The sequence below is a fragment of the Saccopteryx bilineata genome, chromosome 11, assembly GCF_036850765.1.
Source record: "Saccopteryx bilineata isolate mSacBil1 chromosome 11, mSacBil1_pri_phased_curated, whole genome shotgun sequence".
Lineage (NCBI taxonomy): Eukaryota > Metazoa > Chordata > Mammalia > Chiroptera > Emballonuridae > Saccopteryx > Saccopteryx bilineata.
The window spans coordinates 49,545,549-49,560,595 of NC_089500.1; the positions used below are offsets into that span (position 1 = coordinate 49,545,549).

The following is a 15,047-nucleotide window of genomic DNA, read 5'->3' on the forward strand; positions in this document are numbered from 1 at the left end:
TATTTTCTCTCCCAAAGTAGGTAAATATACCACAAAAAACAAATCTACCTGTACGAAGATAGCTTCTTGCTTTGATACATGGGAAACAGTAAATTTTTTTTGAAAGTTTTATTTAGGCAATTAAATTTAACAGGGTGACATTGATCAATAAAAGTACATAGGTTTCAGGTGAACATTTCTATATCATTTAAACTGTTGTTATGTTGTATACCCATCACTGAAAGTCAAAACATTTCTGTCACTGTATATTTGTCTCTCTTTACTCCCTTTTTTCCAATTCCTCCCCTATATCCACTGGTAACCACTTCACTTTTATCTATGTCCATGAATTTCAGTTTTATATCCCACCTATTTGTAAAAGCACATAGTTCTTAGCTTTTCTGATTTATTTATTTCACTCAGTATAACATTCTCAGAGTCCACCCATATTGTCATAAATGGCACTATGTCATCATTTCTTATGGCTGAGTAGTAGTCCATTGTATATATGTACCACATCTTCTTTATCCAATCCTCTATTGAGGGACACTTTGGTTGTTTCCATGTTTTGGCCACTGTGAATAATGCTGTGATGAACATGGGGTTGCATGTTTTTACATACCAACTTTTTTGAGTTTTGAGGGTAGATACCCAGTAGAGGGATTGCTGAGTCATATGGTAGTTCTAGTCTTAAATTTTTGAGAAATCACTATACTTTCTTCCATAATGGTTGTACTAGTTTGCATTACCACCAGCAGTGAATAAGGGTTCTTTTTTCTCCACAGCATCTCCAACACTTGTTATTACCTACCTTGTTGATAATAGCCAATCTAGCATGTGTGAGGTGGTGTCTCTTTGTAGTTTTGATTTGCATTTCAATAGCTGGTGAAGATGAGCATCTTTTTATATTTCTGTTGGCCTTTGTATGTCCTCTTGGGAGAAGTATCTGTTCTGGTCTGCTCCCCATGTTTTAGTTGGATAGTTTGCTAGTTTGTTGCTGAGCTTTGTGAGTTCTTAACATATTTTGTATATTAACCCCTTATCAAAGCTGTTGTTTGCAAATATCCTCTCCCATTTAGTTGGCTGGCTGTTTATTTTGTTGTCAGTTTCTTTTACTGTGCAGATCCCTTTTAGTTTAATATAATCCCATTCATTTATTTTTGCCTTTAATTCCTTTGCTTTTGGGGTTAAATTTATAAATTGTTCTCTATAGCCAAGGTCCATGGGTTTAGTACCTCTATGTCTTTGATCTATTTTGAATTAATTTTTGTGCATGGAACAAACCGTAGTCAAGTTTCATTCTTTTGTATGCAGCTTTCCAATTATCCCAACACCATTTACTGAAGAGGCTTTCTTTTCTCCATTGTGCGATTTTGGCTCATCTGTTGAAGATTTTTTGTCTATATATATGTGGTTTTATTTCTGGGCTCTCAATTTTGTTCCATTGGTCTATATATCTTTTTTTTTTCTGCCAATGCCATGATTTTTAAAAATTATCATAGCTCTATAATATAATTTGAACTCAGGCAGTGTATTACCTCTGGCTTCATTCTTTTTCCTTATATTGCTTTGGCTATTTAGGTTTTTTTATGGTTTCATACAAACCTGGTAAATTTTGTTCTGTTTCTTAAAAAAATAACATTAGGAGTTTGATGGAGATTGCATTAAATTTGTATATTGCTTTGGATAATATGGTTATTTTAATCGTTGATTCTTTCAATCCATGAACATAGAATATTTTTCCATTTCATTGTAACTTTTTAATTTCATCCAATTATGCTTTGTAGATTTCTTTTGCTAAGTTTATTCCTAAGTATTATATTTTTTTGTTGCAATTGTTAGGGGAATTTTTTTTTGTTCATTTTCTGAAGTTTCATCATTGGCATATAGGAAAGTAATAGACTTTTGTATGTTGAGTTTTCATGTCTAAATTTTAAAGATTAAGCCCTGGCAAGATAGCTCAGATAGTTAGAGCATCGTTGTGTAGCATGAAGGTTGCCAGTTCAATTTCCCAGTCACAGCACATGCAGGAGAAGCTTGATGTTCCTGTTTCTCTCTATTCCTGCTTCTTTCTCAAAAAGAAATTCAGGATTATATATTTGTAAATATATATATATTATTGACATAATTATATATATTATGTCAATATATGGGGTGACATAATAATATATTATAAATATATATATATATAACTTATATATATTTACAAATATATAATTCTACTTTTATAGACAGGTCAACTAGGAGAAATGTTAGCACAATTGGTTGTCTACATACAGGGTAGGGCTTATTTTTTTTCTTCAGCTTCTTGGCACATGTAAAGCATGCCATAACATGTTCTCTTTGCCATGGACAACACAACCATTTTTGCATTGACTTTGTCAAGTCACAGAAAGTTCAAGGGTATTAAAGAAAGAACTATATTCCACACATTCTTCTCCATCTTGTGTTGTTACCCTCTCAAATTCTTCAACACCTGCTTGACTGTTTTAAATGATGCTGTAAGTTGATGGCTGAGCCTTTTTTGGAATTGAGAGGCTTGAGTGATCTCTTCATGATTTTTCTCAACATATGATCTTGAGAATGATTTACTGTACTTTTTTCTTTTTTTTAATAATCAGAGTTAAATCCTCTTATACTTGTGTGAGATTTCTAGTTTGGTTTTCTCTGGCATATTCTTTTTTTAAGTTCTTTTTATTTATTTTTTATTAAATTTATTGGGGTGACATCAGTTAATAAAATTATACAGGTTTCAGGTATACAATTCTACAATACATCTTTGTTCATTGCACTGTGTGTTCACCACACCAAGCCAAGACTCTCTCCAACATCATCTATCTTTTCCTACCCTTCCCCAATTACCCTTACCTCTTTTTACTTACTGCAATCCCCACACTGATCTGTGTCTATAATTTTTTTTCTTTGCTTAATCCTTTTACATTTTTTGCCCAAATCTCCCAAAATCATTCCCTCTAACAGTTGTCAGCCTGTTCTCCATATCTATGAGTCTGTTTCTATTTTGTTTGTTAGTTTATTTTGTTCATTAGATTCCACATATAAGTGAAATAAATGGTTTTTATCTTTCTCTGACTGGCTTATTTCACTTAGCATATTACTTTCTAGGTACCACGCTGTTGCAAAAGGTGATATTTTCTTCTTTTTTATGGCTGAATAGTATTACACTGTGTAAATGTACCATAGCTTTTTTATTCACTCATCTACTGATGGGCTCATGGGCTACTTGCATACATTGCCTATTGTAAATAATGCTGCAATAAACATAGGGGTGCATATATTCTTTATAATTAGTGTTTCATGTTTCTTTGGATATATTCCCAGAAGTTGGGTCATATGGCAGTTCCATTTTTAAATTTTTGAGGGAACTCCATATTGCTTTTCACAGTGTCTACATCAATCTGCATTCTCTCCAACAGTGCATGAGGGTTCCCTTTTCTCCACACCCTCGCCAACCCTTGTTGTTTGATTTATGGAAGATAGTCATTCTGACAGGTGTGAGGTGATATCTCATTGTGGTTTTAATTTGCCTTTCTCTGATAAGTAGTGACATTGAGCATCTTTTCATGTCTATTGGCCATCTCTATGTCTTATTTGGAGAAGTATCTATTCACCAATAATGAACTCTCAGAAAGGGGAACTAAGAAAACAATATCATTCACACCTGCTTCAAAAAGAATAAAATACGTAGGAATAAATGTATTCAAGAATGTAAAAGACATGTGCTCAGAAAAATATAGGACACTGAAGATGGAAATTGAAGAAGATACAAATAAATAGAAGCATAAACCATGTTCATGGATAGGAGGAATTAACATCATTAATGTCCATACTACTCAAAGCAATCTGTAGATTCAACTCAATTCTTATCAAGATACCAAAGGCATATTTCACAGAACTAGAACATATATTTCAGATCTTTTTATAGAACCACAAAAGATCCTGAATATCAACAGCAATCTTGAGGGGGGGGGGAAAGAATGTTGGAGGAATTCCCAGGCATTTTTCTTTTTTCTTTCTGTTTTTCTTTAGGAAGCCAGTTTTCATGAAGGGCCCAACATATGTTGCAATGTGGTAGAAGGAAAGGATTAATCTTGTTGAATGAAGTATACTTCTAATAGTAATCTAGAAAACGTTGGGATCATTTTTGCATGCATCTGTGTTACTCCACCCTGCCTGATACACAGTAACTTGATACAACTCAGCATCTTTATCAGAGTTCTTGTCCTTTTTTATTATAATCTTAATTGAATAAATCAACTTCAAATTCTACTCTGAATTGATCTGAAACTGGATCTTGATACAGCCAATTATGTGAACTTATACCAGCATCAACGTCTGGATTTGATGGAGTATCTGTTGATTCAATGCTACTGCTTCTTTCAATGCTCTCTGTTATTACACATTGTACAATGCTTTCATGAAAGGAGAAGGAAATACTATCAGATATGTGGTAATTTCTTTGTCATTCATCTATACTGTATTTTCTTTTGTCTCACTAATTGTTCTCTTTTTGGCTGTGGTAGACAGTCTAGAAACCAAATCTGAAAATGAAGGTTTCTCTTCATTTAGCTCTTGCGTTGCATCCTAATAATTATGCCCACCTTCAACTTTACACCTGTTTCCACTCTGAGTGTAACTGAATCTGACAGATCCTGCTGACTGACTTCTACCAAGTTTTGTAGATCACTGTGTATATTTTCCTGTATTCTTTCACAAAAAAACTTGGGGCTCCAAACAAATCTAGATTATTTGAACAACACACACTATGCTGTTGCTCCTCATCATATTATCATTGATTTATAATAAATATACCAGTTGGAATGCCAGTGGTTGAGGCCAGGCAGGTTCACTCTGGATTCAGGCAGATCATTGAGGAACTGTGAAGCCAGAGAGCATTGGGTCATTCCAGTTTAATAGATTCTCAAAACAGCAAATGAGCAAACAGGCAGGGAAAAACCACTTCTCATGGCAGCATGTGAAGGAACAGCAATATGGCCCCTCGCACTGGTAGGCAGGCAATCTACAATCTGCCCTGAGTCAAACCACCCATGGCCTTACATAGGTTATGCACATGTGGCTCTTCCACATGCTCACACACTAATTATATGAAGTGCAAGTGAGCAAACCTAACACAGCTGTTTTCTCAACACCAGCCAAAATCAACTATAACTTCTTTCATAGTATAACTGTCCTTTTGTGCACTAACAGATTTTAAGAACCTTTGAAACAATGGCTTTGGTCTAACTGGGGTCTCTTGTTCTGAAGCTGGGATCTGTGAGGCACTAACAGCACCATCAAAAGATACAAACATGTTGGTATTGCACAATGTCTGGATCACTATAGAATAATTGCTGTATGCCTGTGACCACAGAGAATGTTTTATTTTGTTTTTCTGAAATTCATGTATCCCTTTGGTTTTTCTAGGATAGAATTTTGTGAAGGAAGTCTATTTATCATCATAAAATTAACCAATAGCTTTCTAAGTGAGATTTATAAGTATTTTAATGATCTTTTATATGCCAAAATGCTTCCCAAAATAAACATAAATTTTCTCTTCTGTAGCCAATGCTTTGGTACTCTAAATTTTATTACTATCACTAGCTTTTGGAATCACATTATATTTTAAAGTGTATACTTTTTATATTATACCTCAATGTAGTTTTAACTTGCATTCATTCAAACAATGCCTAATATGTGTTTATTATCTGCATTTTCTTGAATCATCTTACTGTTCATGACTTTGCATATACATTTATTAACATTGTGATGTTTTTCTTATAATTGGGATAAACATTTTACATTTTTAGGATTTTATTTCTCACTTTGATAGTCATAGGAAATAAATTAAAACATTCTGAACTGTAGTAAACTTAAATTTCAGATTAAGGAAATTTGACCTTCTGTCTGTCAGGAAGTGGGGAATGAGGAATGTGATTATCTTTTTTTTTTTTGTATTTTTTTCTGAAGCTGGAAACGGGGAGAGACAGTCAGACAGACTCCCGCATGCACCCCACCGGGATCCAGCCGGCACGCCCACCAGGGGCGACGCTCTGCCGTGACCAGAGCCACTCTAGCGCCTGGGGCAGAGGCCAAGGAGCCATCCCCAGTGCCCGGGCCATCTTTGCTCCAATGGAGCCTTGGCTGCAGGAGGGGAAGAGAGAGACAGAGAGGAAGGAGGGGGGGGTGGAGAAGCAAATGAGCGCTTCTCCTATGTGCCCTGGCCAGGAATCGAACCCGGGTCCCCCGCACGCCAGGCCAACACTCTACCACTGAGCCAACCGGCCAGGGCCAGAATGTGATTATCTTAATCATGGAAGTCACATATGCTTCTATAATCACAAGGTGCAAACATATAGTTTATTCAATTGCTAGTTTCTGAGTCAATGGTGTTTTTTGTTCAGCAAAGATGCTAAAATGTTGGGAGTTTCTACTTTTTCGTAGTCTCACTTTACTTGGTGTGAGGTTGGCACTGGAACATCTGTCAAGTATAACAGATGCTGGGAACAGAAAATTCTCTGCAAGCAAGTTACAATCTGTCATTTGCATATTCTGCTGAGCACAGAGTGCAGTTTCATCTCAACAGAAGAGTTTATTTCATTTTCAGCTTCTAGAGAAAGGAAAGGCAGTGATTTTCTTATTGGTATTTAAGAAAACATAAAGGGAATAATTTCCACAAGAAATACATTCATCTAAATGCTTCCCTCTCAGATATAATGTTAGAGTGTATAGTGTTAAACACAGACAACACTGAATACACAAGAGTGGCTTCTTAGGATGCATAATGAGAATAGGTATATGAGGTACTAATCTTACTGAGCACCTTCTTTAGAATCATGGACAGAAAAGTAAAAAAACATGGCTTGTTTTTACCTGGTTTTATGTTGACGTCAAGTCAAATATTCTGAATAAATGCTTCCTTCCTAGCTTTTAAGGAGGTGCTCATGGCTCTGCCTTTACTAGGAACCCACAGTACAAGATTTTTACTTCTGTAAAGAAACCTAGAACTATATGTAGTAGGAAAAAGGAGAAAAAATAAATACAATATATTTAATAAAATTAATTTACTGCTACTTCACTTGCTTTTAGAACTTACAGAAAATTTATTACAATGTCTTTTCATCCAAAAAAAGTAGGAATAATGGTACTCACCTCTAGGCCTTTACAGGGGCCAAGTATATGTTTATTTTGTTCACTGGTGTATATTAAGATATTGCATAGAGCTTGTACCCTACTTAATGGTCAACAAATAATTGTTGACTAAATTGTTACAATTAAAAGAGATGTCTTTAATAGAACAAGGAGCTGGTTCTTTGAAAAGATCAACAAAATTGACAAACCCTTGGCAAGACTTACCAAGGAAAAAAGAGAAAGAACTCATATAAACAAAATCCAAAATGAAAGAGGAGAAATCACCACGGACACTGTAGATATACAAAGAATTATTGTAGAATACTATGAAAAACTTTATGCCACTAAATTCAACAACCTAGAAGAAATGGATAAATTCCTAGAAAAATACAACCTTCCTAGACTGAGTCAAGAAGAAGCAGAAAGCCTAAACAGACCTATCAGTAGAGAAGAAATAGAAAAAAACCATTAAAAACCTCCCCAAAAATAAAAGTCCAGGCCCTGACGGCTATACCAGCGAATTTTATCAAACATTCAAAGAAGACTTGGTTCCTATTCTACTCAAAGTCTTCCAAAAAATTGAAGAAAAAGCAATACTTCCAAACACATTTTATGAGGCCAACATAACCCTCATCCCAAAACCAGGCAAGGATGGCACAAAAAAAGAAAACTACAGACCAATATCTCTAATGAATACAGATGCTAAAATACTAAACAAAATACTAGCAAATCGAATACAACAACATATTAAAAAAATAATACATCATGATCAAGTGGGATTCATCCAAGAATCTCAAGGATGGTTCAACATACGTAAAACGGTTAACGTAATACACCATATCAACAAAACAAAGAACAAAAACCACATGATCTTATCAATAGACGCAGAAAAGGCTTTCGATAAAATACAACACAATTTTATGTTTAAGACTCTCAACAAAATGGGTATAGAAGGAAAATATCTCAACATGATAAAGGCCATATATGATAAACCATCAGCTAACATCATATTAAATGGCACTAAACTGAAGGCTTTCCCCCTTAAATCAGGAACAAGACAGGGTTGTCCACTCTCTCCACTCTTATTTAATGTGGTACTAGAGGTTCTAGCCAGAGCAATCAGACAAGACAAAGAAATAAAAGGCATCCATATCGGAAAAGAAGAAGTAAAGGTATCACTTTTTGCAGATGATATGATCCTATACATCGAAAACCCCAAAGAATCCACAAAAAGACTACTAGAAACAATAAGCCAATACAGTAAGGTCGCAGGATACAAAATTAACATACAGAAGTCAATAGCCTTTCTATATGCCAACAATGAAACAACTGAGAAGGAACTCAAAAGAATAATCCCCTTCACGATTGCAACAAAAAAAATAAAATACTTAGGAATAAACATAACAAAGAATGTAAAGGACTTATATAATGAAAACTATAAACCATTGTTAAGGGAAATCGAAAAAGATATAATGAGATGGAAGAATATACCTTGTTCTTGGCTAGGAAGAATAAATATAATCAAGATGGCTATATTACCCAAAGCAATATACAAATTTAATGCAATTCCCATCAAACTTCCAATGACGTTTTTTAAAGAAATAGAGCAAAAAATCATCAGATTTATATGGAACTATAAAAAACCCCAAATAGCCAAAGCAATCCTAAAGAAAAAGAATGAAGCTGGGGGCATAACAATACCTGACTTCAAACTCTATTATAGGGCCACGACAATCAAAACAGCATGGTATTGGCAGAAAAATAGACACTCAGACCAATGGAACAGAATAGAAAGTCCAGAAATAAAACCACATATATATAGTCAAATAATTTTTGATAAAGGGGCCAACAACACACAATGGAGAAAAGAAAGCCTCTTCAATAAATGGTGCTGGGAAAACTGGAAAGCCACATGCAAAAGAATGAAACTGGACTACAGTCTTTCCCCCTGTACAAAAATTAACTCAAAATGGATCAAAGATCTAAACATAAGACCTGAAACAATTAAGTACATAGAAGAAGACATAGGTACTCAACTCATGGACCTGGGTTTTAAAGAGCATTTTATGAATTTGACTCCACAGGCAAGAGAAGTGAAGGCAAAAATTAATGAATGGGACTACATCAGACTAAGAAGTTTTTGCTCAGCAAGAGAAACTGATAACAAAATAAACAGAAAGCCAACTAAATGGGAAATGATTTTTTCAAACAACAGCTCAGATAAGGGCCTAATATCCAAAATTTACAAAGAACTCATAAAACTCAACAACAAACAAACAAACAATCCAATAAAAAAATGGGAAGAGGATATGAATAGACACTTCTCCCAGGAAGAAATACAAATGGCCAACAGATATATGAAAAGATGCTCATCTTCTTTAGCTATTAGAGAAATGCAAATCAAAACGGCAATGAGATACCACCTCACACCTGTTCGATTAGCTGTTATTAGCAAGTCAGGTAATAGCAAATGTTGGAGAGGCTGTGGAGAAAAAGGAACCCTCATACACTGTTGGTGGGAATGTAAAGTAGTACAACCATTATGGAAGAAAGTATGGTGGTTCCTCAAAAAATTGAAAATAGAACTACCTTATGACCCAGCAATCCCTCTACTGGGTATATATCCCCAAAACTCAGAAACATTGATACGTGAAGACACATGTAGCCCCATGTTCATTGCAGCATTGTTCACAGTGGCCAGGACATGGAAACAACCAAAAAGCCCATCAATAGATGACTGGATAAAGAAGATGTGGCACATATACACTATGGAATACTACTCAGCCATAAGAAATGATGACATCGGAACATTTACAGCAAAATGGTGGGATCTTGATAACATGATACGAAGCGAAATAAGTAAATCAGAAAAAAACAGGAACTGTATTATTCCATACGTAGGTGGGACATAATACTGAAACTAAGAGACATTGACAAGAGTGTGGTGGTTACGGGGGGGAGGGCGGAATGGGAGAGGGATAGGGGGTGGGGAGGGGCACAAAGAAAACAAGATAGAAGGTGACAGAGGACAATCTGACTTTGGGTGGTGGGTATGCAACATAATTGAACGACAAGATAACCTGGACTTGTTATCTTTGAATATATGTATCCTGATTTATTGATGTCACCCCATTAAAAAAATAAAATTATAAAAAAAAAAAAAAAGAGATGTCTTATGTGTATGCTTAGCATAATGCCTTGGATTGTCACAGTACCTCTATAATCAATAAGTGGTAGATATTACTATTTCTTGAACTTTGAAACGTAAAGGGCGACACATACATTTTTTGTTATTTTTTTTCTATTTTTTAAAATTAAACTTATTGTGGTAACATTGGTTAATAGCATTATACAAATTTTTGGTGCACAACATTATAACATGACTCTATTGTGGGCTTCCCACTCAAAGTCTAGTCTTCTTTCATTACTTTGTATTTGACCCCTTTATATTTTTCATTCTTCTCCCAGGGCTTTTACCTCTGGTAACTGCGATTCTCTTGTCTATTGTTATTTTTAATTATTTCTATAAGTCAGCTTATTATGACATTGTGAGTTGTGATTCTCTCTTGAGACATATTTACCATTGCTTCTATTTCCATGTTACCCTAACATGGGTATGTATTTCTTGAGTCACTTATAAAAATATAGAACTGGAAAGTTCTCAGAAACAGATATTTATAACAATAAAACTGTCTTCCAGACTAGAAATAAAATTTTTAAATTCCTGCTTCTATCTAGATGGCCATTTATTCTTTTAGACTTTTGGAGATTTATAACTGACAAGGACCTCATATATCTCCAGTATCTTAAAACAAACAGCCAAATAGTTTTTAGCAAGTGATTACCGTTTCCTCACTGCCTCCCTCCTGACCATTCTCACCAGGCTCCTCAGTGTCAAAGAGCATCTGGCAGAAGATTGAAGATTTGTCTCCTGGGATGTCTTTTGACCTCATTTGCCATTTGCAGTAAAGATTTATCAGCTCCAAATTGAAAAAAATAGGAATCGATTGTGAAGTCAAACATCAGGCTTTCATTCTGAAGAAGAAGAAAAATAGCCCTAATGTCAAGTAAAAATTTTGTCCAAATATTATAAAACACAAAGAAAAAGACCTGGATTATTTTGTGTTGCTCATTCCCAATCACTAATAAAATTTAAAATACTCTTTCTTTTCCTATTTAACTGATATTAGTAAAGCCTGTGTTAGTCACAAAGTCTGATAGCTTTTAAGGTTTTTTTTATTTTAAATTATTCCATTATAAAACTGTTTTTGAAACTTTAGAAATGGCACCAGAGTCTCATTTAAAAAGAAACAAGACAGACATGATTAAGTAAGATGGACTGGCTACATGCATATGTCTTCTCTTCTTCCTCACACCTATTAAAATGTCATAGAAAAAATAGAAAATAAAATTATCTAAGACAAAGACAAGGAAAGGTGAAATAAAAGCCTATTAAAATATTTTAAATAATTTTTAGAAGACATAGAATGGGAGGAATAGTTATAAAAAGGTTAGTGAGTCCAGGAAGTTAAAAACTTAGTGTTTGTCAAGGATTTCCAGTGAAAATCAAGTTCTCAGACACCCTGAAAAAAAACAGGTGAAGAAAAAAACTCTGTAAAATAATAGACTTGGTTGACAACTCTTATCCAAAAAATGAGACTTTCAGATCCACAACTTCATCCTAGAGATCAAGGAAATTATGTCTCTCCCATCCATAAAAAAAAAAAAATAGAATTAATTCTTTGTAGAAATTAAATCAGTAAGTCTCTTAAAACTGGGAAATCAGGCCCCAGCGTCAGCTGCAGCGGAGCTGCGGCTCAGCTCTTACTCCCACTGTACCTCTGGGTGCCTCTGGTCTGCGCTCCCATTCACAAGCCCTGGTGAGGTGGCTTGGAACCCCGTTGACTGGCCAGTGTGACCTAGGAGGTGGCTGGACGGCTGGAGAATGAACGGAGAAGCTGACTGCCCCACAGACCTGGAAATGGCAGCCCCCAAAAGCCAGACTGCTGGTCCCAGGAAGATATGCTGACTTTGCTAGAATGCATGAAGAACAACTTACCGTCTAATGACAGCTCCAAGTTCAAAACCACTGAGTCACATATGGACTGGGAAAAAGTAGCATTTAAAGACTTTTCTGGAGACATGTGCAAACTCAAATGGGTAGAGATTTCTAATGAGGTGAGAAAGTTCCGTACATTGACAGAATTGATCCTTGATGCTCAGGAACATGTTAAAAATCCTTACAAAGGCAAAAAACTCAAGAAACACCCGGACTTCCCAAAGAAGCCCCTGACCCCTTATTTCTGCTTCTTCATGGAGAAGCGGGCCAAATACGAGAAACTTCACCCTGAGATGAGCAACCTGGACCTGACCAAGATTCTGTCCAAGAAATACAAGGAACTGCCTGAGAAGAAGAAGATGAAATATATTCAGGACTTCTAGAGGGAGAAACAGGAGTTCGAGCGAGACCTGGCCCGATTCAGGGAGGATCACCCTGACTTAATCCAGAATGCCAAGAAGTCGGACATCCCTGAGAAGCCCCAAACCCCCAGCAACTGTGGTACACCCATGAGAAGAAGGTGTATCTCAAAGTTTGGCCAGATGCCACTACGAAGGAGGTGAAGAACTCCCTGGGGAAGCAGTGGTCTCACCTCTCAGACAAAAAGAGGCTGAAATGGATTCATAAGGCCCTAGAGCAGTGGAAGGAGTATGAGAAGATTATGCGTGACTATATCCAGAAGCACCCTGAGCTGAACATCAGTGAGGAGGGCATCACCAAGTCCACCTTCACCAAGGCTGAATGCCAGCTTAAGGACAAGTTTGATGGGCGACCCACCAAGCCACCTCTAAACAGCTACTCGCTGTACTGCGCAGAGCTGATGGCCAACATGAAGGATGTGCCCAGCATAGAGCCCATGGTGCTATGCAGCCAGCAGTGGAAGTTGCTCTCCCAGAAGAAGGATGCTTACCACAAGAAGTGTGACCAGAAAAAGAAAGATTATGAGATGGAACTGCTCGGTTTTCTAGAGAGGCTGCCTGAGGAGGAGCAGCAACGGGTCCTGGGGGAAGAAAAGATGTTGAACATAAACAAAAAACAAACCACCAATCCAGCCTCTAAGAAGCCCTCCCAGGAAGGGGGCAAGGGCAGCTCAGAGAAGCCCAAGAGGCCGGTATCAGCCATGTTCATCTTCTCTGAGGAGAAGCGGCGGCAGCTGCAGGAGGAACGGCCAGAGCTCTCAGAAAGCGAGCTGACCCGCCTGCTGGCCTGCATGTGGAATGACTTATCAGAGAAGAAGGCCAAGTTCAAGGCCCGGGAAGCTGCACTGAAGGCCCAGTCAGAGAGGAAGCCTGGTGCGGAGCGCGAGGAATGAGGCAAAGTGCCCGAATCACCCAAGAGAGCAGAGGAGATCTGGCAACAGAGCATCATTGATGACTACCTGGCCCACTTCAAGAATGATCGCGTGAAGGCCTTGAAAGCCATGGAGATGACCTGGAACAACATGGAATAGAAGGAGAAACTGATGTGGATTAAGAAGGCAGCTAAAGACCAAAAGTGATATGAAAGAGAACTGAGCGAGATGCGGGCACCCCCAGCTTCTGCAAACTCATCCAAGAAGATGAAGTTCCAGGGAGAACCCAAGGAGCCTCCCATGAACGGTTACCAGAAGTTCTCCCAGGAGCTGCTGTCCAACGGGGAGCTGAACCACCTGCCCCTGAAGGAGCACATGGTGGAGATAGGCAGCTGCTGGCAGTGCATCTTGCAGAGCCAGAAAGATCACTACAAAAAGCTGGCTAAAGAGCAGCAGAAGCAGTACAAAGTACACCTGGACCTCTGGGTCAAGAGTCTGTCTCCTCAAGACCGCACAGCATATAAAGAGTATATCTCCAATAAACGTAAGAGCATGACCAAGCTGCGAGGCCCAAACCCCAAGTCCAGCCAGACTACCCTGCAGTCCAAATCCGAGTCTGAGGAGGATGAGGATGAAGATGAGGATGAAGAGGAAGAAGATAATGAGAATGGGGACTCCTCTGAGGATGGCGGGGACTCCTCCGAGTCCAGCAGTGAAGATGAGAGCGAGGATGGGGATGAGAACGAGGAGGATGATGAGGATGAGGATGACGACGAGGATGATGATGAAGATGAAGACAACGAGTCTGAGGGAGCAGCTCCAGCTCTTCCTCCTCGGGAGACTACTCGGACTCTGACGCCAACTGAGGCTCAGCCCCACCTGGGGCTCCCCTCTTCAAATGACCCACCTTTGTTTCTCCCCCCTTGTTCTGTCCTCTAGCCCCTGGCCTCCCCCACTTACTTTCTTTCTTTCTTTCTTTCTTTTTAAACAAAATACAGTGGGGGGTGAGGCTGGAGGAACCTAGGCCAGGACTCTGCATTTTATTTTTTTTTAATTTAGAAAAAAAAACAACAACTGGGAAATCAGATTTATTGGAGTAAAAATGTGAGGGGCTGGACTGTAAACTAGAGAATTTAATACGAGGTTACCTGATTAGGTTCAATGGTAATCTGGTGGCTCACTGATAAATGTCCAGTTTCTACTAAGTCCCAGAAGCAAGTAGCCAAAAGCTGTTTCTCAAAAGGAAGGTAGGTATTGTGGGAATGGCAGGGATTTGTTTCAAAATTCTATCTTTACTGTGATTCACCTACAGGAGCCTGCCGAAGTCTCCAAACATGATCTCTATGTGCCACTGACACTTCAAGGGAAGAAGAAACAATGATACTAGAGAAATTTGAAGTATTTGGTACAGTTAGAGCAGACATTAAACACAATCCAATTCTTAGATTAGCACATATCTTTACACTAAAGGCCTATTTAGCTCACTTCTCATTACCTGATACATGATATCCAACCTTCAACAATAATTACAAGACATGCAAAAGGTAAGAAAAAACCAAAGGTTGAAGAGGC

At 37.6% G+C, this 15,047-nt stretch overlaps 2 pseudogenes; one reads left to right on the forward strand and one right to left on the reverse strand.

Annotated features, from left to right (window-relative positions):
• Nucleotides 1-3,943: 3,943 nt before the first annotated feature.
• Nucleotides 3,944-11,078, reverse strand: LOC136315056 (E3 ubiquitin-protein ligase Mdm2-like; annotated as a pseudogene).
• Nucleotides 11,079-12,070: 992 nt separating this feature from the next.
• On the forward strand, nt 12,071-14,341 carry LOC136315210 (nucleolar transcription factor 1 pseudogene; annotated as a pseudogene).
• Nucleotides 14,342-15,047: the final 706 nt, after the last annotated feature.